This window comes from Triturus cristatus, chromosome 9, assembly GCF_964204655.1.
Source record: "Triturus cristatus chromosome 9, aTriCri1.1, whole genome shotgun sequence".
NCBI classification, from domain to species: Eukaryota; Metazoa; Chordata; class Amphibia; order Caudata; family Salamandridae; genus Triturus; species Triturus cristatus.
The window spans coordinates 680,514,681-680,539,448 of NC_140592.1; positions in this window are offsets into that span (position 1 = coordinate 680,514,681).

The window sequence follows — 24,768 nt, forward strand, 5'->3', positions numbered from 1 at the left end:
CAGGCCTATCAAAGACTCCAACTACTTGCATCTGCGTCTGGACTCTACGAGCTGTGAGTCGGGCCTGCCAAGTGGTCCCACCCCAGTCCTGGACTCAGAAGTAAGACCTAAGGTGCTACTACATCCAGAACCCATACATCCTCACCAGAACCAGCACATCTTTGGGTGAGTCGGAACCAGCTCATCCTCATCACATTGCAGAGCGGACCCGGTGCATCACCATCAGAACCAACGCATTCCTACAGAATCAACGCATCACCTACTGTGGGAGCAGTAGCCGTGCATCTCATTTGGAAGAAGTGGAAGAAGAGAGTGAACCTCTTCTTGACCTTCTCACTGCACAGAAACACGATGGGTCAGTGGAGGGTACCCATCCCATCCCCCAAGCTGATGGGCAAATCAACAGGCTGGGTCCTACCAAATTCCTCAGTACCTTTACTTTGACCTTACGGACTGGATGATCGCCCTGACTGAGGGGGTCAAAGAGAGGTCTGCATTTTCAACCCCAGAAGCCCACTTCCAGTTTCGGGTGATGCCCTTTGGATTGAAAAATGCCCTTGCTACCTTCCAATGGTTGGTTAACAGGGTCCTGGCTGGTAAGGAGGCTTTCTGTGCCGCCTACTTAGACAACATTGCTGTCTACAGTCCAAGCTGGGAGGATACCTGCATCACTTCAAAGAGGGGCTTCAGGCCCTGCAATAGGCAGGCCTTTCAATCAAGGAGAGTAAGTGCCAGATGGGCATAGTTCTATGGTGTATGTGTGACACCTGGTAGGTAGAGCCAAGGTGCAGCCCCTCCAGGCCAAGCTTGAAGCCTGTTAACCACCTAAAACCCAAATAGAAGTAAGAGCCTTCCAAGGCCGCACTGGCTATTACAGAAGATTTGTTAGGGGCTAGTGCACCATTGTTGCCCCCTTAACTGAGCTGACTTCTAAGTAGCAGCCCAGATTGGTCATCTGGACAGAGGTTTATAAGAAAGCCTTTGACTCTCTCAAGGAAGCCATGTGCTCAGGGCCCCTGACTTCTTCAAGGAATTAATCTTGAAGACGGACGCTTCAGAGAATGGCATAGGGGCAGTCTTGGCACAGCTGAATGAGGAGGGCCTAGACCAACCGGTAGCCTTCATTAGTAGAGGGTTACATCCCTGGGAACAGAGTTGAAGTGCCATTGAAAGAGAAGCTTTTGCTGTGGTCTGGGCACTGAATAGGTTGAGACTATACCTGTTTGGGATGCACTTCCTGGTTCAGACAGACCACAGGCCCTCAGATGGGTCATGCAGATGAGGGGTACATTTCCCAAACTGCTGATTTAGTCCATCTCTCTACTTTATGGTGGAGTATTGCTCGGGGACAGACCATGCCAATGCTGTTAGTCTCTCCAGATTCTTCCTCCTTAGTGAAGAGAACTCCCAAGGGGACAGGTAGCCCCCCTAACTTTCAGCCTGGAGGGACACATGTTTGACATGACAGCATTAGGGTTTATCTTCCCCCAACTTTTTGCCTGCCCCCCTCCATATTTCTGACTTCGTTTTTGCTGACTTGAGGACTCTGTGCACTTTACCACTGCTAACCAGTGCTAAACAGCTTGTTCTCTCTCCCCAAAACATAGTAACATTAGTTCATACCCACATGGCATATTTTATTCATGTATAAGTCCCTAATAAAGTGAACTACATGTGCCCAGGGCCTGTAAACTAAATTCTACTAGTGGACTTGCAGCACTCATTGTGCCACCCACTTAATTCACGTGTAACTACTGTAACGCCTCTCTCTCCCATAGGATAACATTGAGATTACCTTATTTCTCTTTCAGGAGTAATTCTCAATTGTGAACAGATAGCCGTTTTAAGTTTCAAGTTTGGTGTCACTGGACACACAATTCAAAATCATAACTTATGACGAAGTTGGATTTTTTATTACAGTTTAGCAAATGCCAATTTTAGAAAGTTAGCATTTACTTACTTTAGCCATTTGGTGCCTGCTGCCTGTCTCTGTTCAGTCTGGGCTAGGTGACAACTAGGCTTTGTGTATTCCCTCTAGAGTGAGCTGTGGTGTGTCATGATGGGCCTTCCTGGGAGATGAGAGCTAGAAGCTAAGCACAGCCTTACACTTACAGCTGAATAGGCTGTGCCCTGCTCACACAACAATTGCTGCATACCCCCTGTAGTGAGTCTGGAGCCAGGGCAGGAAGGGAGGACTTCTGTGCACTTCAAAGCTTTCTTTGAAGTCTCCCCACTTCAAATACACAACTGGGTATACGTACTGGACCCCTGACACCATGATTTCAGTACACTTCTGGACCTGTGGCCACTCTGCCAGGAAAAAGAACTGCTGTGCTGTTAAAAGGACTGTCACTCTGCTGGATTGCTGCTTTGCTGGATCCTGCCTTGCTGTGCTCTTGCCTTGCTGAGCTGCCTTGCTGAGCTGCCCAGCTGCCTGCTGTTCTCCTGTCTGGGTAAGTAGGACTGGACTTGCATCACTTGAACCCAGAGTGACTCCAAGGGCTTGTTGGCTTGCCTCCTCTTCTAAGTCTCAACTTCAACTACCTGCATCTGCATCTGGACTCTACAAGCTGTGAGTCTGCCCTGCCAAGTGACACCCCAGTCCTGGACCCACAGAAGAGAGGCCTAAGGTGCTGCTACATCCAGAACCCACACATCCTTGTCGGAACCGTCTCATTGTTGCTTTGTGCAGACTGGGTGCATCGCCTTCGGAACCAGCGCATCGTCTTTGGAATCAACGCATCACCTACTGCAGAAGCAGCAGCCACGCATGGCATTCGTAACCAGTGCTTCGCACTCGGAACTGACGCATTACTGCAGTTGCATAGAGAAAATCGATGCATCTCATTCACTGCGTGGATTGACACGGGCACATCGCTTCAGTTGCACCTCGCATCTTCGTCGACGACGACACATACTGGATCAAAGTACTTTGGTTCAGCGAGTCCAAGTGTGTGACTGCATCCGGCCCATGCTCCCTCATGGTCAGCCTGAAAATTGACTTTGTCCCAGTCCACCGTGACCAGATAACCCATTTAAGCGCTTATTGCTTCTAAACACTATTTTACATTTATTCTTTAAAGGTTCTGTTCCAACTTCTTCTTGGATTTTTGTCATTTTGGTCTTGTTTTATTTTACTATACTGGTGTGTAGTCTTTTTGTGGTGTTTTCACTGTGTCATGGTTTGAAGTGTTACATGCATACTTAACACATTGCCTTTTAAGTTAAGCCTGGCTGCTCTGTGCCAAACTACAAGAGGGTGAGCACTGATTAATTTGGGGTATGTTGTGACTTACCCTGACTAAGATTGTGGTTCCTGCTTGGACAGGTGCATACTTCTGCCAACCAGAAACCCAATTTCCTACATAAATTTACATGAATTTTGTTACAAAGGGAGAACTATAAACCCCAACAATTCACCTATTTTTTCAAATTATTGCTTGTTACATCGGCCGAATCTACAAGAATCGGCATGATATTGTAAGTGAGCTTAGGGATATCCCGGTAGGAAGTTCTACCTCATCCGCATACTTTACTCACCACAAAATATGCATCTTCGCCCTATAATTTGCATTAAAGTTACATAACGAGAGGTATTGTTCACAGGTGTGGTCAGAATTACCAGCCACAGGCTGATGATACTGAGATGTCTGTCTCTTTAAGAGAACTGGCATTTGCTTAGATAGCACTCTGGGAAAAACCAAATTTGGCACCCCAACCTATGTGTTTCCTCCTTAATTGGCTGTGTGTTGAAACTCTGAAAGGAGTAGATGGAAGGTGAAGAAGACAAGATTAAAAGGCACAAATCAAAAGAAAAAAACAGACAAAATGAGGACATGGGTGCCAGCAGCCTTCAGTAACAGTGTTTGAACACAATTGTCTTTGGATCCAGGTGAAAGGGAGACAGCTGCAAGCAGCTCTTGTGCCCTTCTGCGGTTGGTGCCCTGGGCATTGGCTCAGCTTGCTAATGCTAAAGGCCAGCCCACTTTAAGAGTGCCAGAACCTGCCAGATGAGAATTCCAAAAGAAAAAAGACAATGAAACAGAGTCGGGGGAGGGGGGGGGGACAGGGGGCTAATCTGTCTCTCCTTTGCCAACTGAATAAAAAAACTATACCCATACATGCCAACAGACCCGATTCAGGTGGAAGGCTTCTGATTTTGTAAGGCAATAATGGCTTCATTTTAGCTGTCTCCTGTTTGAAATCGCATTTGCTTCAATGAAGGTCAATGGGGAAAATGAAGACTCCCTCTTTCTTGTTTCAAAATGTTGGCATGTATGTACAGCTAGCTATGTGTCACACTCAAGAGCTGCAACACAACTCTATCACAAGTCCTGGTTATGACATGGGGCTTCCGGTTCTCCCTCTGCTTAACTAGGAAATTCCCCTTTGTCCGAGCCAGGGAGCCAGAAGCATGTTATCAGTGTGGGACAAAGTGTGCATGGGGGTGGACAATCAGGCTTTTGGGGGTTCTGTCTCTTTATTCCTCAGCTGCCTCCCAAATCCCCGGTGCCAGCCTAGAGGATCTACTGCTGCTGCAAACAATGCACCATTCCTGGCTTCCAAACCCTCTCTCGTTTCCTACTCGGGTGCTACAGCCACTCAGTGTCTCTTGCCTGTTGTGGCCAGATTTGTTTAAGGCTGCGGTTAGCGAGTTACTGGCTTCCACTATTTCTGACCTGTCATTCTTCAACGCCTGAGCTAAGGAGGCCAGAGTTTTGGGCGGCTTGTCTCTGGCAGCTGGTGGAGGGCTGGACTGTGGTGTTTGCAGGTGTGCACAGTGCAAAGGCATAAAGAGGTGTCTTTAGAACAGGCGAGCACCGTGAGGTTGGAGCTTTCTTTAATCTGGGATATGACACCCATCTGTGCCTGAACCTTGAGTTCTTGGGGAAGAGTGGCATTCAGAGGTTAGAGCGTTCCAAAGCCTAATCTAACACACTGAGCACAGCATGTGCATTGCATTGTTGTACAATGAAAGTACCTGGGGTCTGGAAGTGCAGTCTGTATGCCAAAGCCCTTAGATGGCATACAAAGCGCACTTGTCCCTCGCCCCTCTCGTCCCCACTTCTCTTCACTCTCTCAAGGAGACACCTGAGCCAGTTTTGGTCTTCACAGTGTGTACGTTTTATTAAATAAACTTCTTGGCCAATTATTCCATTGACCTGTCTTGTTTATTGTAGAATCTTTAAAACACTTTTCTTAAACACCACAGCATTCAAATAAATCTCAAAATCACGCATTAACATTATATTTACAACCCGCTCTCCAAGGGGCCTTTGCTTGACCTTCGGGCTGTGCCAGCAGGCCACAACCAAGATAGCCTGCTCTCCTTAGGTTGACCGCCCTCCGGTCAACAGAGCCGCAGGTAAATAATCTGCCACCACTTGTGACCACCAACGGCTTCCAGGGTAGAGCTAGAGAATCCAGAGCCACCAGCAGGTCAGCCCCAGATCTCTCGCCAGCCCGGAGCCCATGAAATGATTTTTAGACCTGTTCTGGGGTCAAAATTGGCACCTACTAACGGAGTCCCTGTCATTCCTCTTGCTCAGGACCCCGCCACAGGGAGAGGTGCTTACTGGCCAACTCGACCTCCCCCCCGCGCTCGAAAGCCTCCGCAATGGCTCCTAGCACTGTCTGTATGAACAAGTCATTACCTGCATCGGACAAGTGTACCTCGTCTGCCGCATAAAGTTCTAGCCTTGATGTTTGTATCAACTTATGCCTTATGGTCCGGATGCTTGATTTCTTTAAGATCTCCGCCACTGACTGGTTTAGTCTCCTTACTGACTTATTCACTGCCCTCGGAGGAGCTCCTCGCGCCCAAACTTGCCTTGGTATAACTTCAGACCACAACAATAAGGTATTGGGGAGCATGTTCCTGACCGCTGCGAGGACTGAAAACAAGGACTCTTTTACGCCCCTCCTGCCCTCAGGGATCATATCGTTGCCTCCAGAATGAATCACTAATAGATCGGGGGTGGGCATGCCTCTATTCAAGGCCCCCCGCAAATCGTTCGGCACTTCCGCCAAATGTTGACCGCCTACCCCCACCCAATGGTGGCTGAATCCATTTACCTCCTGTCTTTTCTCCTCGCGTGAGTTCTTGAAGGCAAGTCCCGCCCTGCGAATAAAAGAGTGGCCGCACCACCATATTTGGGCCCTCCGAGCCGTAGCACCTAGAGTAGTAGAGATGGAACGCAATCAAAGCGGGACAATGGAAGGCAAAGGAGGCAACGTTAAAGCTCAAACTAATTGCGGGCGAACATGGCGCTCGTAGCACGCAAACTTCCAACGGCCTACCCTCTTAATTGTCTCTTCAGGTAACCCCAGACCCGCCGCCGTGGTGGCCGCCCCGATGCGGAAAGAATGAGATGTGAAATCAGTTGCGTCTACGCCCAATCTAATCAGAGCAAGCTTGCATACCCTGTTGAACTGGAATCTAGTGAGGGGGTTCCCGTCGCCGTGCAACAGAACCCTACTGTCTCCTCCCTGAGGCCTGATTTGTAGGAATTCCCTCGTCAGACTTACTGGGCAGTACGTAGCCCCATTCACAGCCCTCAATTGGGACCAAGTACCCTTACCTAACGGGTCTGTCTTTGATTTCCGGACCCTGACTCTCAGTGTTTCCTCGGACAGGATTAGGTCCTCGCACCATATACCCCCCACCCTGTCAGCCTTAGAGGCAGGAACCAATTCGGAAATCCTGAATGCCCCAAAAAAGGCTAATGCATATGCTACTCTAAATAAATGCGCTTCGTATGGCGAGAAGCAAATCTTGGGCAGTATCTCCAGGATATTTACCAACCTGCTTACGACTATGGGTCTCCTACTGTCCTTGACCCCCGGGGATAGACGTTCCCAGCCCTTCACAGCTCTCCTCACCATAGGATCTTTTGTTGGGTCTGCGGCCCCCCCTAGCCCGGCAAACAAAGCTATTGCCGATAATTGTCTTTTCATCATTGCTACTGACTTTCCGTTGGCTCTCTGATGTACTATGAACCCCAACACACTCGTAGGGGAGAACACTTCCACTAACCCCACCCCCTTTAAGTACTCCTGATATAACTGCCAAGACCTCTCATACATACATTTAGTCTTGGGGGCCAGAGACGCAGTTATCAATTCAGTGGCGGTGGGGCTCCAAGCTTCCATAGCCCCGCCGGGAAGTTCGTCATCTCTCTGTCTGCTTGCGGCCGTTGGGTGCGGAACTCTGCCAACTTAAAACGGGACAAGGCGTCAGCGGCTAAGTTGTCAACTCCCGGTACATGTCTAGCAGTGAATAATACATTGCGCCATAAACATTGCAACACTAGCTCCTTTAAAAGGCGCAGCACCCAGGTGCATTTTGCTCTCTGGTTATTGATTGCCATCACCGCCGACATGCTGTCAGACCAGAACACAATGTGCCTATTGGCCAGTATATCTCCCCACACATGCAAAGCTACAATGATTGGGAACAGTTCTAGAAAGGTGATATTCCGTGTCAGACCGTGCCTTACCCATTCCTCTGGCCAATGCTGCATGCACCATTTAGGACCTAACACTGCGCCGAAACCCACACTGCCTGCTGCATCGGTGAACAATTCTAGCTCGATATTGGAACTACTCGGCATTCGCCATATTACTGACCCATTGAAGTTTTCCAAGAAATCTTTCCAAATGGCCAAGTCGCTCTTTACCTCTGCTGACAACCTAGTGTGATGGTGTTTGGCGCGAAGCCCAGACATCGCCCTTGCGATGTTCCTAGAGAAGGCCCTGCCCATCGGTATGACCCTCAAGGCGAAGTTCAGTTGACCCACTAGGACTTGCAATTGGTGTAGTGTCACCTTCCGGGCCCCCAAACAGGCGTCGATGGCCGCCTTGAATGCAGTCACCTTTGACTTTGGAAGCCTACACACCCCTTCTCTAGTATCTATCTCAATGCCCAGGAATGTCAAACATGTAGTTGGCCCCTCTGTCTTCTCTGCGCACAGCGGCACGCCCAGTGCTTTAGCCAAATGCTGGAAGGCCAGCAGGGCCTTTCTGCAAGACTGCGACCCTTGGGGGCCCATGAACAAGAAGTCGTCTAAGTAATGTACAACTCCATAAGATGTAACTGACGTTAGGAAATGCTGCACTGCCCACTCTAAGAACCTGGCGAAAGTCTCAAATACTGCAAAAGCGATGGAGCACCCCATGGGCATGAAGAGGTCAATGAAAAAATCGCCCTTGAACATGAAACCCAAGAACTTTGTATCTTCAGGATGTACTGGTAATAGTCGAAAAGCTGACTCAATATCTGACTTAGCCATTAAGGCTCCCTCACCCAGCGCCTGCAGTTTCTGTATAGCGGTATTGAATGTTGTATAGCGCACCGTACATAGGTCTGGATTAAGCGTGTCATTAACAGATAGACCAGGAGGGCTGGACAAATTGTGAATCAATCGGAATTTTCCTGCCTCTTTTTTGGGCACTAGACCTAGGGGTGAGCAATTCAAGGTCCGGCTTCGGCAACTGTTTAAAGGGTCCCGCCACCCTCCCCAAGGCTACTTCTTTCCTGATTTTTTGCTCCGCCGCCTCCATGTTCTGAAGCACTGAATTTTGGTTGCGAGGCGGAACACTGGCGGGGGTGGCCGAGGAAGGGATGCGGAAACCAGACATAAAACCATCATGCAAAAACTGCGCCTCTTTCAATTTACCATACTTGCTAAGGAGGTGTGTCAGTACATGAATCCTAATGGGAGTTGGCAGATTTCTCGGATGCTTGAGGGGGGCATCCTTTGGCCGCATTGTGGGACGGCTGCTCTCTCGGTTTTCCTGACTTTTTGAAACATTTGATTTCTGGGTGAGACGGACCCCTGCAAAAGGAGCAACAGTGCTTGTATCTGCATGTTGCGCCCCTGGTGCACTCATTCTTATTGTACTGCCAGCAGGTCTGTTTCCTATCCCCTGCACCTCTGTCACTCCGAAAGGACTGATTCTGACTCGGGTAACTAGTCTTATTCGTGGGGACCGTAGAATAGAACACCGTATGCCACACGTTAATTTCACGTTGGTCCCATGCTATCTCAGGGTGCACTGCCTTCATTTGACGGAACTTGGTGTCATACTGTAACCACCCCGTCCCTGGGAATTCGGAAGCCGCCCCATGAATCAGGGAAATATAACTAATCAACTGGGGTGCCACTGCGGGGTACCTTTCTGCCATGATGGCCGCATAAATGGCAAAACCTGTGATCCAATTCTTTATCGACCAATTGACCCATACCTTCTTTTGCTTGTATTCCCCCTCCTTTCCTACCCTGGCTTTACCCGGGACTACCCCGACATTAATGAGGTCGAATACGTCGATATACTCTCCCTTTATTATCTTCTCTTTAGTCTCCAGGGGCACGTGCCATGTGATACCTGCTGAGGGCGAAAGAGCCATGGAGGCTGAACCGTAGATCAAGGGACTGTAAGCGAGTGTAGGCTGCCCCATCACCCCCGGCCCCACAGCCCCTTGAATCGTGTTACTTGTTGTCCCTGAGACTGTTGCGCCATTGCTGGCCGTTTGCCCTTGTGGCGCTGGCGTCACCCCGCTTGGGAATTGCCCCGTAACCACCGACCCCAAAAATCCTGGGTAAGCCGCTGAGTGCGCCATCGCGCTCGCTGGGCAATTATTAAAGGCCTGGCCGTGCGATGTTGATGCCATTACACCTGGGGATTGCGCTAACCCCCCAGACTGAACCCACACTTGCGCGATGCCGCTGCCAGGATGTGCGACCACTGGCGGCGCCACTAACTGAGCCCCAGGCGCTCCCGCATTTAAGCAGGGTGTCACACCTGCCGGCGACGCATTATTCTGCGAGTTGGGTTCTCCGCTTGTATCCGTGGGAGGGACAATAGTATCTTGCGCAGAGTTCGGAACCAAGTCTATTGACTCTAGCACTCCTTTCTCACCTGAGGATGCTGCCTGAGAAACCCCAACTCTGGGACGCTTTCCTCCTGAAGCTTCTTTAAATCTTTGGGAGTGCGCCGGGCTCGCTTGCCCCGCCCTGTATCCTCCTGGGCAACCGTCCCTGCCCCTTCCTTTAATCTCTTCAGCGCCCAATCGACTCCTTTTTCTTTCGTGAACTCCAGCAGCTCCGTCAATGCCAGATACTCGTCCTTTTTAGCCTGGGCCCCTTTGCCCTTCGTTGACCGTTTTGGCGGCATTCTGCACTTAATGAGAAATAGAAAAGTTAGTTCCATCCCATAACAATGCCCAGTGTGCCATGCAACCAGCCTTAATAAGGTTCACACGACCTTTGAAATTACTCGTGCCTTCCTAGCTGCCGCGCGCCCGCTTCATTGCGTCTCGAATTTGGCGCACCAAAATCACTATTAAGGCTCTCCCAGGCGAGCCAGTTCGCCGATCGCGAGACAAGAATGGCGTGCATAAAGCAACTCTAAATATATATACTCGTATTTTTTTTTTTTTTTATATATAGTCTGCATAGCCTCATTATTTAAGCGTGTTCTACCGAACCCCTACCCACTGTTTAAAGTGGAAACAAGAGCAACGAAATGCATACCTTTTGTGACAAATAGCACCTCCATCCCCCCAATAAACCATAGCTTAATATAGCTTTTCATGATTGGAGGTAAACATGCTACTGGCATGGATTGCATTTAGTTATTACTTTCCTTGGGATTTCGTAGTGTATAAAGCACTGGAACGGAGAGCCTTGAGAGCTTTAATTACTAGCTCCCCCCGAGGCTCCCCTCATTCCGGTAAACCTCTCCGTGTCTCAGCCATTGCCCGCTCTATGGAAACCGGACTAACCCCCGCATATTTAGCACGTCGTGGCCATGTAATACTCTCAGTCGGATAGTTAACAGCCATGAACTAAAAACGCTCCGTTTCCCCGATAACGTTCATGAACTAAGCGCTCCGCTTCCCTGATCGCGCACTCGGCCTACGCGCAGCATACCCCCGGGCTCTCCTCCGGCACCAAGCATCGGGCTTGCGGTGCCGGACTAAGTTACTAAAAACACTTAAATTGGTATCTACGCCCCCCCTAGCGGCGCACACTGTGAGGCCCGCTCACCTGCACAAGAAATCGGTCGGAGTCCTCGACGTCGATGTGTCGCTCGTGGTCCCCGCAATCCCCGCACCAACTTGACTGTGACCTCCGACCCTGGCAGGAAAGAGGACAAAAGAGGGGGCGTATTCGGGCTTGCTGGCTTTTCAAGCCTCGCGCCCACAAAACCGCTTCCGGGTCACCTGCCTTTCCTTCCCCTTAAGCCCTTCCGGCTTCAGCTATCTAGTCCCGACCCCTTCCGGGTTATGTGACCCGGAAGGGATGATCTCTAAACCGCCGGCGCTTTGCTGCCACTAACGGCGCCATGCCCCCTAGGGGGGTGGCGCCCTTCAGTTGGTGCGGGTTGTGTGCCTGGACCCTACGAGTGAAGGGCGTGTGCCTGGGGCCTGTTAGTGTAGGCTATATGCTTGGGTCCTGTCAGCAAAGGGTGTGCGCCTAGGGGCCTGGGCGTGCAGGGGGCTTAAATGGGCTCTTAGAGTGCAGGATATGTGTTTGTGACCTGTGTTCAAAGGGAGAGTACCTGAGCACTGCAAGAATAGGTTGTGTGGCTGAGCACTGTGAAGTACTGGGTATTTTAGACCCAGCGGTGCAGGGGCACACACCCTATGACTTCTGGGTTCACCCTGTTCCAGACCTACAGAAACACAGAGTCTTCTGGGTGAAGTCAAAGATTGTTTATTGGCTGCAGACCAATTACAGGTATCCTAGAAGTACAACAGCGTGTATGTTCTCAGGAGACTGCTGAAAATCATAGAAACGGACTTCATCTTAAATACGCTTTTTCCTGCCTCAAGCATACATTCCTAGGTTTTATGATACGGTAATAAACAAGTGTACATTTCAAACGAAAGAGCAGAGTCATGATGACCATCCCACATTCCAGTTAAGCCAGCCCACCATTATTTACACAGCAAGGTTCAGATCCCACATTAGATAATCGATAGACCCCAATAAACATGAGCATCTCCTGTTTTGGGAAACAAACCATAAAGCAGGAACAAGCAGGTGCGAAAGTGATTAGCCGGAGGCTTGTGTGTGATGAAAGGACTTTATGGTGCGCTGAGCCCTGATGCTAATCACAGGTGGCCGGAGGAAGGGGAGCTCGTGAGACCAGTTTGACCTGGGGCAGCAGAGCCAAGCTGCCCAGGTCACAGAAGAGTCAAGGAAAGGCACATGCATTGCAAGGCCCGTAGTTGCTTCATTATAGCCTATGTGAGGGCAATCACAAGATGGCCACTGCCTCCAAAATGGAACCCGCGTAGTGAAGCAGAATAACGTGTACACAGTGCATTCATAGCTAGAACGATATATAAAGCACTCGTACATGCCGCATTAACCATTTGCGGTTTGCTAATACCAGGATAGACAGGGGTAGGGCCCTGTCCCCTACGCGGTCCCGAATATTAAAGTACGACAGACCCTCCTTTTGCCCTTACATAGGCAATCACTATACTCATCTTAATCCGAGTCTAGGTCAATGTTCACGAAGTCATGGAGATGTTGCTGTAGCATCATCCTATTACTTAGCTCGTCCCTCGATACAGGTTTCCTTACACATAAGGTAGCACAGAGGCCACATATCGCAGGAGCACACTGTATGCACAGACAGAACAGGAAAAGAATGGCTAAAATCATTCCAATGACCATTAGGACTTTCCAACCCCAGGCAGATATCAGTTCCCAGAACCACCCCACCAGTGACCAGTCTCCCTTATCCACGTGTATGGTTTCAGATATTTTATGGAGTTTGGAGATGGCTTGATAGACTGTTGGAGCGTTATCTGGTATGAAAATGCAACAACTGGATTGGATAACCTTACATACCCCACCGCGGTCTGCAAGAATAACGTCTAGAACCATGCGGTTCTGCAAAGTCATGAGGCGATCCGCTTGGAGCTCAGCGGTCAGATTACCAAGGGCACCAGCCGTTACATTAATAGTGGATTCAACCACACGTGTCAGTTGTCTCAGGTTCCTACTATTCACCATAGGTCCCCAAAACGGCAGGAAACCCAAGAAGAAGTCTCCCGCTTCCTGACCGGCAGTATCTTCCTTACTAATCACACCTCTCACAACTCTGGTCTTGTGATAATCAGAGGCAGCAGTAAATGTTGGCGGTAGCAAGTTTGCAATATAACATGTGCCCGAGAAATCAGGGGGCAACCATGTATATGCTCGGTCATTGCAGATGAAATATGTGCCCTTGGCAGCCAAAAACGCAGGGGAAAACTGTGACAGGAAAGTGTACGTTTCAGTACAGTCACTTCTTCCTAGTTGGGCTCTAGGATTCTGACCATTACCCTGTAAGCAGAACCGACCCATGTGGGGTACGACCCAGATTGGAGATGAGATTTTTCGCTGTCTTTCACCCAGACTAATACTATACCCCGTCGCGTTCCACCCTACATAAGCTCTCAGCTCTTCTTTGGGAATGGATGAGTATGCATCAATATCCCTACTCATATCGGCAATTCCTCTCACTAAGGCTTTATTATTTGTACTAGGTCTGATGGAACGCGGTTGTCGCGGGGAGTAAGCATCTAGAGCATAGAGGAACATGGTCTGGAATGCCCATGACGATCCATTGTAACTAAAGGGCAGCACCAAATAAGGAATACCCTTGTTAATGGTATGTGGCATTAACCCACACACCCAGCAATTGGTCGTATTCATTACTAGTTGGTGCTGGTGCAAGAGCTGGATAAACGAGTTATTTACAAACTCTGATCGTCTGGTCTGTTCGTGCTCAGGCAGAGGGTGAAAAGAGTGAGAGGAGGCAGTAGAAAGAGGTATAGGCTGTACAGTGGGCGCAATGGTCTTTTGAGAGGAGAGAAACACAAATCCTACGATGAACATTACTATACTACACAGTGTAAATAGGCACAGAAATACAAAACATTTACTTCTCATAATTTTACATATCTTTGCTTTAAAGTTCATTTCCTCAACGGGTCTCTCCATCTTAAAAAACTCCATCCTCTAATCGGGCCGCTCGCGGCGGATGAGTTTCTTCTGCTGAGGAGTACGCCTGTCAGTCCAGGGAAACGCCCTAGACCAACCAGAACCGTTGACCTAACGTCTTCGGCCTGTACCCCAAAGTCTTGGCACCGCGACCCTGCGGCTGAACCCGGATGGTGGTTCGAAAAACAAAAATCAAGAAAGTCCTTCAGATGGGAGAACTAAAATGTCAAAAAGGAAATAATAAGGAAATCTTTATTTGTCCATAGGCCTTGGTCTCAAATTATAGCGGAGACGGCCAGGTGCTGTTTGGTCTTGGAACAAAAGTTCAGGCTCTGTGGTGTCCAATCGATTTGATGGTGGCACAGCTTCTTGTAGGATATCGTCACTCTCTTGGTCTGAAGCTGTGTCTCTTATGCGTGCGTCACTGAATGGTACAAAACGAGGTACAGTGTCTGTCTCAGAGTCGGCGATACCCTCCTGGACCCACTGGTCGTATGGCAGAGGCAAGGGGACTACCTTGCAGTGGGTGCCATGGATCCAGTGTTTCTTCCCCTTTACTCGCACCGCTGATCTTGTTGATAAAAGGACAAGGTGAGGGCCGATCCAGCGAGGCTCGTCGTTGCTCTTGCGCTGGAAGTTTCTAATCAGCACCCATGTGCCAGGGTCGATAGGGTGTCCAGGAGTTTCAGAAGCTTGAGGAAGAGTATCATGCACCTGTTGATGTAAAACACGCAGTTTAACAGTCAAATCATACAAGTAATCGAGTAGTACTGGATGCTCGATCTCACTAAATTTCGCCGGTCTTGGCACGCCCCATACATTAGCCGGGCGGCCACAGACGGCCTCATAGGGACTAAGTCCCACTCGTGAGTGTATGGTCATTCTGGTGGACAGGAGTGCTAAAGGCAGAGCATCAGGCCATTTAAGACCGGTGCTCGCCTGGATTTTGGCCAGCTTAAGTTTTAGAGCACCGTTGTAGCGCTCTACTAATCCAGCTGATTGAGGGTGATTTGCAGCGTGGAACTTTTGCTTGATGCCTAAACCTTCACATACATTCTTCATCACTTTACCCACAAACTCACTTCCATTATCACACCACACCATTCTTGGCATTCCAAACCTAGGGAAGAATTCTTTCACAAGGGCTTTGGCTGTGGATAGGGCAGTGTTATCTTTCAGAGGATAGGCCTCTACCCATTTGGAGAAAGCACAAACAACCACCAACACATATTTCAGGTTGTTGCACCTTTCCATGTGGATAAAGTCCAGCTGCAAAACTTCGAATGGACATGATGGGGGTGCAAAGTGACCAGCTGGAGTTGGGGTTCCCCTACCAGGGTTGTACTTTAAGCATACCATACAATTCTTGACCACATTCTCTGCACACTTGGGAATCCCAGCATTCTGCCATACTGGAGCCAACAACTTACAAATTCCTTTCGTACTGATATGTGCCATCCCATGTGCCATTGTAACTACTGGAAGCACATATGCGTCAGGTAACAACCATCGCTTATGTTCTGTCAGATCAATCCAACAACCATTCTCATCTAACTTACCCACACTTTCTCTCCACTTGCTTAATTCTTTCTCTGTAGCTTCAGCTTGAAGCGACTTCACACTCTCTATTGTGTTTTCACACATCCCAACATCATCAACCCATCTTGCGGGGCCTGCAACATACATTCTAGTCTTTACATTCTGTGCTGTTTCTTTCGCGATCTCATCAGCAAACGCATTCCCACGTCCAACATCATCTGTGATTTTCCTGTGCGCACTGCATTTCATAATCGCAACTTGTAATGGTAGGGTCAGTGATTCAAGGAGATCATTCACCAACTTGCCATTCTGAATTTTAGCTCCATGCGACGTCAGGAACCCACGTTCTTTCCACAGTCGTCCAAAATTGTGAGCCACGCCAAAGGCGTACTGGCTATCTGTGTATATATTCACTCTCATTCCTTCAGACAACACGCACGCTCTCGTGAGGGCGATTAATTCTGCTGCTTGGGCCGAATTATGTGGCACTCGTGCAGTTTCCACGACCGTGTGTAACGTCGTGATAGCATATGCAGCAGTCGTATCACCATTAGGGAGCTTGAAACACGAGCCATCCACCCATAAAGTACCATCACATTCAATCAGGGGAGTATCTTTTAGATCTACTCTCCCTTTCGTCTCTTCTTCTGTTCTGAACAGACAGTCATGTTGCTCATTCTCATCTAGGTCTGCTGGATTTGGCAATAACGTAGCTGGATTCAGCGTATTGCATCTCTTTATGTGTATGTGATTTGCTAACAGTGTGAGCTCATAGCCTGATAGTCGCGCACTAGTCAAGTGTTGTGTCTTGGTTCTGTTTAATAATGTGTCTACAGCATGTGGAACCATAACGATCAATGTGTTGTCCATTACCAAACCAGCAGATTGTCGGATAGACATAGCTGCAGCAGCTTTCGCTCTCAGACAGCTTGGCAATGCCCTCGCTACAGGGTCTAAGGTTGATGAAAAATATGCGCACGGGCGCGGTCTGTCGCCAAAAGGCTGTGTTAACACTGACAACGCACATCCATCTTTCTCGTGAACATACAATGTAAAAGGCTTACTGTAGTCAGGGGTACCCAACACAGGAGCTGAACACAATGCATTGTGCAATTCCACAAAACTTTTCTGGCACTCTTCAGACCATGGGATAGGATTCGGTGTGTCTTTGCATGTTAAGGCTAACAAAGGTTTTGCCAACAAGGAAAAATTAGGAATCCAATGCCTACAGTATGAGGTAATGCCCAAGAAAGCACGCACTTCTCTCTGTGTTCTTGGCACACTCAACTGCGCAATGGCTTGAATTCTTTCTGGGGTCAGTTTCCTTCCCTCCTTCGACAAGAGATGACCTAAGTAGGTCACTTCTTGTCGACAATATTGCAGCTTCGAGAGAGACACTTTATGATGGAAAGCAGATAAATGGCGCAACAATAACAATGTGGCTTCTTTGCAGATCTTTTCAGTATCCGCGGCGATTAGTAAATCGTCCACGTATTGAACCAGGATAGCGCCACTAGGTAAAACAAGTGCATCAAGCTGCGCTTTCAAAGCTTGACTGTATATGGATGGACTCTCACAGTAGCCCTGGGGAGGGCGTTTGAAGCGGAAGCTTCGGCCTCCCAGACTAAAGCCAAAAATGTCTCTGCTTTCTTCTGCAATTGGGATGCTAAAGAAGGCATTCTTCAAATCGATTACTGAAAACTATGCAGCAGAGGCTGGAATCATCGTTAACAAGGCAGTTATATCAGGGACAACTGGAAACTGTGGCACAACAATCTTATTAACCTCTCTAAGATCAATCACAAATCTGTAAACAGGTGGCTGTGAAGGGTCCGTTCATTTTAAGACAGGTAAGATCGGACTATTGCAAACGTTGCCTCTTGTCTCTTCAATCACACCCTTATTAATCAAATCATTGACAATTTCTAACAATGCTTTCTGACCTTCATTAGAGATCTTGTACTGGGGAATACGTGGCAGTCTGACATTAGCCCTTAAAGTTACCACATATGGCGGTATCTCCAAGAGGCCCACATCATTGGGACCTTTAGCCCAAAGGACATCCGGAAGGGATGACAATTCCGGCGGCATTGTATTTTTAGACAAGTACATCGGGGAAATCACTTTCCTACCTAATGTAAGTTGTACCCCTGACGGTGAATAATACAGTGTAGCATACAATCTTTTCAACAAATCCAATCCTAGCAAATTCTCACCACAACCTGTTGTCAGAATCAGGGGTGCTTTCAGCTCGCAAGGCCCAATAGAAAGTGACATGGGACTAGAAATCGGGTTCCTAACTGGGGCGCCAGAAAAACCTACTGAAACATTTATATCGCCAGACAAAGGTGCGCCAGGGAGTTTTGAATGCATGATTGAACTCTTTGCAGCACCAGTGTCTAGCAGAAAGGGCTCCGTTACATTTGCTGTAGTCACCTCAACATACGGTCCGCTCTGATCCACTGGCACTGAAACAACTCCCTCTCTCTGTCTACGGCTGTCCTAGTAGTCATTATTTCCTGCATCGCCGTCCTCTGCATAATAATCATTATTGTAGTACTGAGCTGTATTACTAGTTGTGTTAGCTTGCTGGTCAAAACTATTGATGGTATTCTGAGGCGGCAGAGGACGCGCGTTCTGGGGAGCATTTCCACGCCTCTGCCTCTAGGAGCTTGCTGACCACCCCTACCTCTTGCGCCATAAGCATTACCGTTCCGCTGCATTAATTTAGGGCAACTATATTTAAAATGACCTTCCTCTTTGCAGTATGAACATTGGTTGGGACCTACAGGGACACGTGGTTGATAATACCCGTTCATTTGCTGATTGTTCTGAAATTGTTGGGGTTGGTGATAGACACCTTGGGGTTGCCTATAATTATTCTGACCTTCACGTGGCGGATAGGCCTGCTGTAAAAGGACCTTTGTCTTTAGTTCCTTCGTTTTCTTATCTGTTCTATCTTTTTCATCTTTATCTCTGTTCTCGTAATACTGTGCAGTAGCCAGTATTTGCGCTGAAGAGGAAACAGCCCAAGAACTTTCTGAATCTTTTAACTTTTTACACAGGTCAGGAAGTAAATTCTGCACAAATTTATCCACAAATAACCGTTGGCCACCCTCAGTACTCATATCTTGCCCACTGTGATCAATAAACGTTTCTTCAAACCTGGTAAAGAAGTCTGACACTGTCTCACCTTTCTTCTGCTTGCATGCAGATAGTTTGTCCCAATTTACGCGCATCGCAGGCATTATTGTCTTCATATACGTGATGATTCTACCAGGCAGTTCTGCTATTAATGGCTCAGGTTTCGCGCCACCAGTTTGTCTAGCGTCAGCGGCAATAATGTCAGCCCATGTAGCACCTAGTTCTGCATCGTGATCTGCATTACGAACTGAGCCCCATAGAGGCTGTGGAACAACATTACCAAACAACATGTCTATGTCGGCCAGATTCATAACGCATGACCCTGCCGTCTGTGACAACTCTTTATAATAACCTGCTGGGTTTTTACGGGGATCAGGTAATGACTGCTTAAGCGCTAACACCTCAGAACGCTTCCATGGCACATGCACCCAAACACGCTGGAAATGCGCTGGCACAGCAGCGATACCGGCACCGGCATCAGCTGCAACTGCTTCCTTCCATACCGGGGGAACTTCTCTCATGGGGTATTGTCGCGCTTTTACCTTCTTCCCCACAAGGACATCTTGTTCAAACAATGACTGTTGACAATCATCATTCCTGAAGGACAATACAACCGCAACTGCTTTATCTACCTCGCGATCCACAATTGTACCAGTTCCAAAATCAAACCTCACTCTACACAACTCCTGCGGGCTCGGGTCTTTACCACTATCCTCCAATTCTTCACAGAGAATTTCACACATTTTCTCAAACACATATCTCTGTTTTGGGACATCCCATTGATGGAAAACGTTGACAACTGATTCCACATCATACAGTGAAGGGAAAACAATCCATCTACGCGCCATGCGATCTATTACCTTTTTCTCATCGGGGTTAGGCAACTGACTACGCAATTGCTTACGCTGTAAACCAGGAGTCGCACCAGATGACTCAAAGAGAGGAGACATTAACGTAGTAACCACATTAGCTAAGCGCTGTCGCGCTGAAGGAGAAGCTGAGGCAAAAACAGGGGGATAAACAGAGGGAAGAAAAGAGGATGTAGAAACAGGTACTGGAGTGGTGCAAGGAAGAGTGTCAGGGGAGGCAGCTGCTGAATTAGACAAAGTCGCAGGAAGTGCGGGGGCAGTTGGAAACACAACTGGCGGCCCTTGAGAGGGCTGTGCTATATGGATAAGAGCCGGCTGCGCAGCAGCTGGCGGTAGCGGCAAGGCTTGCAGTATATTAACTGGAGGTGGCATATTCACAAGCTGGGGAGGTGCCGTGGCATTTTGAGCATACGGGGGTGGTGAACTCAACAAATGCGACATCAGGGGATCTTTCTCCTTTTCTTCTAACTCATTCTGCTTAGAGTGTGGTAAAGCTGGGTAACATTTGTCGATCCCTAACTTACGCTGCCTGTGCAATTGCTCATTCATCTGGTCCTCCTCATTGTCTTTGAATTGTACAGCTGCTTGCATTACTGTCATACCTTTCTCTCTTTTATTCTTTTTCGCTAGCTTAATTTCCTTCTGTTTGGCTTCCTTTCGCCATAAGCGGAAAGAATCAAACATCGCCGGCCGGGCTTTCTTTTTGAACAATTTAATTTCCAAATTATCTAAAATATCGGTATCGAAACTACCATTTTGGGGCCATTTTAAAACACCGTCTTTTCTGGTGTAGTGGATCCATACTTCGTTATATGCAATGGGGCCTACGCCATGTTTTACATAGAGCTCATAAGTTGGAGTTCCAACCGGAGGAACCGGACATGATTCCTCCAGCTGGAAATCTCTTCCACAACCCAAACAGAACAATCTACCAAATATTCTAGAACCAGGCATCTTCGCTCATTAGTCTAGATCTAAACGTCAAAAGATTATCGATTACGATAGTCTCGTGAATACACGAGTCCTCTGGCTTTGGCGTTTGCAAACTCCAAATTTCCAAATCAAAACGATCCCGAGGGATACCAAACAAATGGGAGACGCTCCACTTATACTTAACTGAATATTGCTGATCGATGGCGTCACCAGAAGACTCTCTCGATTGTTTCGCTCTCTCAAACTCGTCAAGGGTCCAAAACAGGTCGATTAATCAGGGCAGCAGTCCTTCGTAGCCGTCGGGACGCGGAGAAGCTCGCAGAAAAGACTTTCGGACCACGTCGACATGCAGGGGTCGATGAAGTGGCGGCCTTCCTCCGGAATTTCCACACGAAGCTCCTCACGAACCTCTGGCTTGGACTGGTACCGCTGAAATCGCCCCACGTTGGGCGCCAAACTGAAGTACTGGGTATTTTAGACCCAGCGGTGCAGGGGCACACACCCTATGACTTCTGGGTTCACCCTGTTCCAGACCTACAGAAACACAGAGTCTTCTGGGTGAAGTCAAAGATCGTTTATTGGCTGCAGACCAATTACAGGTATCCTAGAAGTACAACAGCGTGTATGTTCTCAGGAGACTGCTGAAAATCATAGAAACGGACTTCATCTTAAATACGCTTTTTCCTGCCTCAAGCATACATTCTTAGGTTTTATGATACGGTAATAAACAAGTGTACATTTCAAACGAAAGAGCAGAGTCATGATGACCATCCCACATTCCAGTTAAGCCAGCCCACCATTATTTACACAGCAAGGTTCAGATCCCACATTAGATAATCGATAGACCCCAATAAACATGAGCATCTCCTGTTTTGGGAAACAAGCCATAAAGCAGGAACAAGCAGGTGCGAAAGTGATTAGCCGGAGGCTTGTGTGTGATGAAAGGACTTTATGGTGCGCTGAGCCCTGATGCTAATCACAGGTGGCCGGAGGAAGGGGAGCTCGTGAGACCAGTTTGACCTGGGGCAGCAGAGCCAAGCTGCCCAGGTCACAGAAGAGTCAAGGAAAGGCACATGCATTGCAAGGCCCGTAGTTGCTTCATTATAGCCTATGTGAGGGCAATCACAAGATGGCCACTGCCTCCAAAATGGAACCCGCGTAGTGAAGCAGAATAACGTGTACACAGTGCATTCATAGCTAGAACGATATATAAAGCACTCGTACATGCCGCATTAACTATTTGCGGTTTGCTAATACCAGGATAGACAGGGGTAGGGCCCTGTCCCCTACGCGGTCCCGAATATTAAAGTACGACAACTGGGTGAGAAGGGTGTGTCTGTGCAGTGGAGCAGCAGGGTGTGTGCCTAGACACTGGGGGCCTCATTTGCAAGCCCCTAAGCCAGCGTAACATCACTGTTAGTGACGGTCCGGTAGTGCACACTGCAGGGCCATATCTAAATGCCATGTAAAGCCACCATGTGTGGCTTTTCATGGCCTTGTAGATATGGACTGGGGCAACGAAGCATAAGTCATTTTGTTGCCACACCCTGGAATAGGGAGGCGTGCCATGAGTGTTAGGGTGGGGGTTCCCACGTAACACCAATAGCATTTGGCACATTCCCAGATTTACAACATTTCGTACACCTGGGAATGCATCAAAAGCCTACGTCTCCCCAGGGGTGGTGTAGGGGAGGCACAATGAGGAGAAATAACATTATTTCTCCTCATTGTGTTTCTCTTGCTATGTGTGCTGCATAGACACATAAATGTCTTGTTTGATCAAAATCTCACATTTAATGACCAAGTTACAGCGTTGGCAGGCAGGTGTTTTGGAGTTCTCAAGTCTTTAAACACCTTTAGTAGTCTTCTTCCATTAGATGCCCAGAAAACAGTGATCCAAGCCCTGGTCATTTCGCGAAAGAATTATTGTAATGTTTTTTTAGAGGGCTGGCCCCATGTGTTCAGGTAACTTAGTAGACGTAGCCAAGATGAAGTTCATGTAGTTCATTAAGTCCTTAGGAATTATTTACAGCAAGCCCCACCAGGAGTAGCCTGCTAGCTGCTCAGCCCATCTTCCAACTCACAATACTCACACCAGTCACCCAAGCATTCCACTCATGTCAATCACACCAACGTCCTACACAGAACACTAACACTGGCTGAGCAGCTAGGAACAAGGTGAAAGGGAACATTACAGCATAACATGAGAAGGCTACAGTTTTGTACCTGGGGTTCTCTCAATCATGGCTGTTGAAACTCCAACAGGTTCAGAATTTGGCAGCTCAAATGCCATTAAACCTTTCTAATTAGCAAGCTCACGCTGACGCGTGAAAACTTGCGTTAGCGTAGGAATTCCTAACGTCCAGCTTTGCATCTCTAATGAGATGCAAAGTGGGCGTTCCTGACCTGACATGAGAAATGTCGCTAAGCGACATTTCTCCTATCATCAAGCCCCACGCTATGAAGCATAGCGGCAAGAAAAGTAGCGATAACCCCTGTAATCGCTGCTTTCCTTACGCCTGCTTCAGGACTGACTTAGCCATGATATCCTATGGAAGGTGGATATCATGGCTAAGTTTGTGAGTCCCTATCATCAAGCTAACGCCACATTGCGTGAGATAATCTCACGTTAGGCAGTTAGCGTGAGGATTTTTATCGCTTTTGAGATAAGCGTTGCTAATAGCACGCTATCTCAGCGATAAAAATCCACGCTAGCTGGCGATAATTATCCTAGCGCTAAGTGCGCTTAGCGATAATTATCGCCGGTTGTTGCTGATATGCCCCCTGGTTGTTAGCTAACTAGTTTCTTATGCGTGGAGCAGTCAGTATGGTGTATTTGACCTTAGCATGGGACACTTATTTGGGAGGAGCTACGCACTTTATAAGGTATGTTATTATTATTATAGGACGCAGGCATGCAGAGAACACATTTTTCCTTAGATAAAACAATTCAATCAATCAATCAATCAAGGCATTTATACAGCGCACTACTCACCCGGAGGGTCTCAAGGCGCTTGGGGGGGGGGGGGGGTGCCGCTACTGCTCGAACAGCCAGGTCTTGAGCTTCTTCCTGAAGGAGAGGTGGTCTTGGGTCAGACGAAGGTCGGGAGGGAGGGTGTTCCAGGTCTTGGCGGCCAGGTAGGAGAAGGACCTTCCTCCAGTTGTTGCTCTTCGGATGCGGGGGACGGCGAGGGCGTGGTTGGTCGATCGGAGGTGGCGTTTGGGAGCGTAGAAGTTGAGGCGGTTGTTGAGGTAGCTCGGGCCTTGGTCGTGTAGGGCTTTGTGTGCGTGGGTGAGGAGACGGAAGGTGATTCAGTGCAGGTCTCTCAGATGTCCGGAGATGTGGCTGCGTCGGGGGATGTCGAGGATGAGTCTGGCTGAGGCGTTCTGGATCCGCTGGAGACTCTTCTGGAGCTTGGCGGTGGTTCCAGCGTAGAGGGCGTTGCCGTAGTCCAGTCGGCTGGTGACGAGTGCCTGGGTGACCGTCTTCCTGGTCTCGGTGGGGAAGATCTTCCGTAGCATGCGCAGGATGTTGAAACAGGACGCGGAGACGGCGTTGACTTGTCTGGTCATGGAGAGGGAGGAGTCCAGGATGAAGCCCAGGTTGCGTGCGTGGTCTGTCGGTTTCGGTGCGGTGCCCAGGGCGGGGGGCCACCAGGAGTCGTCCCAGGCGGAGGGCGAGGAGCCCAGGATGAGGACTTCCGTCTTGTCTGAGTTCAGTTTCAGGCGGCTGGTCGTCATCCACTCGGCTACGTCTTTCATCTCTTCGTGGAGGTTGGTTCTGGCGGCGGCGGGGTCGTTGGTCAGGGAGAGGATCAGCTGGGTGTCGTCGGCGTAGGAGATGATGTTGAGGTTGTGTTGGCGTGCGATGGCCGCAAGGGGGCTCATGTAGATGTTGAAGAGGGTGGGGCTGAGCGAGGAGCCCTGGGGAACGCCGCAGATGACTTCCGTGGCTGCAGATCTGAACGGTGGTAGGCGGACTCTCTGTGTCCTTCCAGCGAGGAAGGAGATGATCCTAGTACGACAACCTCGATTGCAAACTCAGGAATGTTACTGACAGAGCTCTGTCATCAGCATAGTTTAGTAAAGCCAGACTAGTGGCCAGATTTACTAAAATGTTGAGTGGAGTTTGTGTCACTTATTTTATGCTGCCCTAACGCAAAATATCTTTGAGGATTTACTCAGTCACGCAAATCCTAATTAGTGTGGCTTGGGAAAAAAGCAATTCACTGCCTTGCTTTACCTTGCATTGGTGGAGCATGGGCGCTCGCATGAAT